Raw genomic sequence first — 5,183 nt, forward strand, 5'->3', positions numbered from 1 at the left:
TTGGGGCTCCTGTTATTCAGCTCAGTCCCGCCCCAGTGACTCCTCTTATCTCGGCTGTAAGGATTAACCCTGCACTGCCCGGAGTTCACTGCGCTGTCACACTGTGACGATCCCTCCTGCAGATCACATGTATATACTGGTTATTTATTCTCTCAGTTCTGTGTTTACTATTTGTGACAGAGACTGAAACCAAAGAGCTGCGGGAGACTAACCGTACTGCTACCCCTGGGTGACCGCTGCCAGACACTGGGACGAGTGACCACTGCCAGACACTAGGACGAGTGACCGCTACAAAACACAATGCTGGGTGACCGCTGCCAGACACTGGGACGAGTGACCACTGCCAGACACTAGGACGAGTGACCACTGCCAGACACTAGGACGAGTGACCGCTACAAAACACAATGCTGGGTGACCGCTGCCAGACACAATGCTGGGTGACCATTGCCAGACACAAGGCCGGGTGACCGCTGCCAGATACAAGGACAAGTGACCGCTGCCAGACATAATTCTGGGTGACTGCTCCCAGACACAATGCCGGGTGACCGTTGCCAGACACAAGGACGAGTGACCACTGCCAGACACAATGCCGGGTGACTGCTGCCAGACACAATGCTGGGTGACCACTGCCAGAAACAATGCTGGGTGACCGCTGCCAGACACAATGCTGGGTGACTGCTGCCAGAAACAATGCTGAGTGACCGCTGCCAGACACAATGCTGGGTGACCGCTACAAGACACAATGCTGGGTGACCGCTACAAGACACAATGCTGGGTGACCGCTGCCAGACACAATGCTGGGTGACCGCTGCCTGACACAATGCTGGGTGACCACTGCTAGACACAAGGAAAAGTGACCGCTGCCAGACACAAGGACGAGTGACCGCTGCCAGACACAATGCTGGGTGACCGCTGTCAGACACAAGAACGAGTGACCGCTACAAGACACAATGCTGGGTGACCGCTGCCAGACACAATGCTGGGTGACCGCTACAAGACACAATGATGGGTGACCACTGCCAGACACAATGCTGGGTGACTGCTGCCAGAAACAATGCTGAGTGACCGCTGCCAGACATAATGCTGGGTGACCACTGCCAGACACAAGGAAAAGTGACCGCTGCCAGACACAAGGACGAGTTACCGCTGCCAGACACAAGGACGAGTTACCGCTGCCAGACACAATGCTGGGTGACCGCTGCCAGACACAATGCTGGGTGACCGCTACAAGACACAATGCTGGGTGACCGCTGCCAGCCACAATGCTGGGTGACCGATGCCAGACACAATGCTGGGTGACCCCTGCCAGACACAATGCTGGGTGACCGCTAAAAGACACAATGCTGGGTGACTGCTGCCAGACACAATTCTGGGTGATCGCTGCCAGACACAATGCTGGGTGACCGCTGCCAGACACAATTCTGGGTCACTGCTGCCAGAAACAATGCTGAGTGACCGCTGCCAGACACAATGCTAGGTGACCTCTGCCAGACACAATGCTGGGTGACCGCTGCCAGACACAATGCTGGGTGACCGCTGCCAGAAACAATGCTGGGTGACCGCTGCCAGACACAATGCTGGGTGACCGCTGCCAGAAACAATGCTGGGTGACCGCTGCCAGAAACAATGCTGAGTGACCACTGCCAGACACAAGTACGAATGACCGCTACAAGACACAATGCTGAGTGACCGCTGCCAGACACAATGCTGGGTGACAGCTACAAGACACAATGCTGGGTGACCGCTGCCAGACACAATGCTGGGTGACCGCTACAAGACACAATGCTGGGTGACCGCTGCCAGCCACAATGCTGGGTGACCGATGCCAGACACAATGCTGGGTGACCCCTGCCAGACACAATGCTGGGTGACCGCTAAAAGACACAATGCTGGGTGACTGCTGCCAGACACAATTCTGGGTGACCGCTGCCAGACACAATTCTGGGTCACTGCTGCCAGAAACAATGCTGAGTGACCGCTGCCAGACACAATGCTAGGTGACCTCTGCCAGACACAATGCTGGGTGACCGCTGCCAGACACAATGCTGGGTGACCGCTGCCAGAAACAATGCTGGGTGACCGCTGCCAGACACAATGCTGGGTGACCGCTGCCAGAAACAATGCTGGGTGACCGCTGCCAGAAACAATGCTGAGTGACCACTGCCAGACACAAGTACGAATGACCGCTACAAGACACAATGCTGAGTGACCGCTGCCAGACACAATGCTGGGTGACAGCTACAAGACACAATGCTGGGTGACCGCTGCCAGAAACAATGCTGGGTGACCGCTGCCAGACACAATGCTGGGTGACCGCTGCCAGACACAATGCTGCGTGACCGCTGCCAGACACAATGCTGGGTGACCGCTACAAGACACAATGCTGGGTGACCCCTGCCAGACACAATGCTGGGTGACCGCTGCCAGACACAATGCTGGGTGACCGCTGCCAGAAACAATGCTGGGCGACCGCTGCCAGACACAATGCTGGGTGACCGCAACAAGATACAATGCTAGGTGACCGCTGCCAGACACAATGCTGGGTGACCCCTGCCAGACACAATGCTGGGTGACCGCTGCCAGACACAATGCTGGGTGACCGCTGCCAGACACAATGCTGGGTGACCGCTGCTAGACACAATGCTGGGTGACCGCTGCCAGACACAATGCTGGGTGACCGCTGCCAGACACAATGCTGGGTGACCCCTGCCAGACACAATGCTGGGTGACCGCTACAAGACACAATGCTGGGTGACCGCTGCCAGACACAATGCTGGGTGACCGCTGCCAGACACAATGCTGGTTGACCCCTGCCAGACACAATGCTGGGTGACCGCTGCCAGACACAATGCTGGGTGACCCCTGCCAGACACAATGCTGGGTGACCCCTGCCAGACACAATGCTGGGTGACCGCTGCCAGACACAATGCTGGGTGACCCCTGCCAGACACAATGCTGGGTGACCCCTGCCAGACACAATGCTGGGTGACCAACTATATCCAACTGTATCTCACTGTATCCAACTGTATCTCACTGTATCCAACTGTATCCAACTGTATCTCACTGTATCTCACTGTATCCAAATATATCCAACTGTATCCAACTGTATCCAACTGTATCTCACTGTATCCAAATATATCCAACTGTATCCAACTGTATCTCACTGTATCTCACTGTATCCAAATATATCCAACTGTATCCAACTGTATCTCACTGTATCCAACTGTATCCAACTGTATCCAAATATATCCAACTGTATCCAAATATATCCAACTGTATCTCACTGTATCCAAGCATGAGTGATGTGACATCAGCAGATGCAGCTGTAAGGCTGAGGGGGTTCCCGGAATGTTTCTCCTGTTGACTTCTATGGGATCCCCCGATTATCTTCACAGAGAAATTTCCACCACGGATCCAAATTAGCCCAAAATATTCAATTATTGAGGAATCTGGGAGCAAAGTCCCAAAAGTCACTGAGACTCCATAATAAGAGCGCGGGGCGGGTATCCCCACCGGAATAATGATAGTGCCGAGCCCCGGACTCTGGATGAAACAATATTTACCCAGAATTCATAGAAGAGACGGAAAGGATCCCTGATGAAGCCGGAAGAGTTCTCTGAAACATGTTGGGCAGTGAGGATCCGCTCAACATATCAGCAGTGAGTGACGGTACAGACCTGTCTGTATGATCAAGGGTTATAATGATGAGTATATACATGATATATATATATATACACAGTCATCAACTTCATATACAGTCATATAGGTGTAATATACAGTCATATAGGTAATATATACAGTCATATAGGTGTAATATACAGTCATATAGGTGTAATATACAGTCATCACCTTCATATACAGTCATATAGGTGTAATATACAGTCATATAGGTGTAATATACAGTCATATAGGTGTAATATACAGTCATATAGGTGTAATATACAGTCATATAGGTGTTATATACAGTCATATAGGTGTAATATACAGTCATCACCTTCATATACAGTCATATAGGTGTAATATACAGTCATATAGGTGTAATATACAGTCATATAGGTGTTATATACAGTCATATAGGTGTTATATACAGTCATATAGGTGTTATATACAGTCATATAGGGGTTATATACAGTCATATAGGTGTAATATACAGTCATATAGGTGTTATATACAGTCATATAGGTGTAATATACAGTCATATAGGTGTTATATACAGTCATATAGGGGTTATATACAGTCATATAGGTGTTATATACAGTCATATAGGTGTAATATACAGTCATATAGGTGTTATATACAGTCATATAGGTAATATATACAGTCATATAGGTGTAATATACAGTCATATAGGTGAAATATACAGTCATATAGGTGTAATATATGGTCATATAGGTGTAATATACAGTCATATAGGTGTAATATACAGTCATATAGGTGTAATATACAGTCATATAGGTGTTATATACAGTCATATAGGTGTTATATACAGTCATATAGGGGTTATATACAGTCATATAGGTGTAATATACAGTCATATAGGTAATATATACAGTCATATAGGTGTTATATACAGTCATATAGGTGTAATATACAGTCATATAGGTAATATATACAGTCATATAGGTGTAATATACAGTCATATAGGTGTAATATACAGTCATATAGGTGTTATATACAGTCATATAGGTGTAATATACAGTCATATAGGTATTATATACAGTCATATAGGTGTTATATACAGTCATATAGGTGTAATATACAGTCATATAGGTGAAATATACAGTCATATAGGTGAAATATACAGTCATATAGGTGTTATATACAGTCATATAGGTGTTATATACAGTCATATAGGTGTTATATACAGTCATATAGGTGTAATATATAGTCATATAGGTGTCATATAGGTGTAATATACAGTCATATAGGTGCTATATACAGTCATATAGGTGTAATTTACAGTCATATAGGTGTTATATACAGTCATATAGGTGTAATATACAGTCATATAGGTGTCATATACAGTCATATAGGTGTCATATACAGTCATATAGGTGTAATATACAGTCATATAGGTGTAATATACAGTCATATAGGTGTAATATACAGTGATATAGGTGTTATATACAGTCATATTGGTGTTATTTACAGTCATATAGGTGTAATATACAGTCATATAGGTG

The sequence above is a fragment of the Hyla sarda genome, unplaced genomic scaffold (genome assembly GCF_029499605.1).
Source record: "Hyla sarda isolate aHylSar1 unplaced genomic scaffold, aHylSar1.hap1 scaffold_529, whole genome shotgun sequence".
Classification (NCBI taxonomy): Eukaryota; Metazoa; Chordata; class Amphibia; order Anura; family Hylidae; genus Hyla; species Hyla sarda.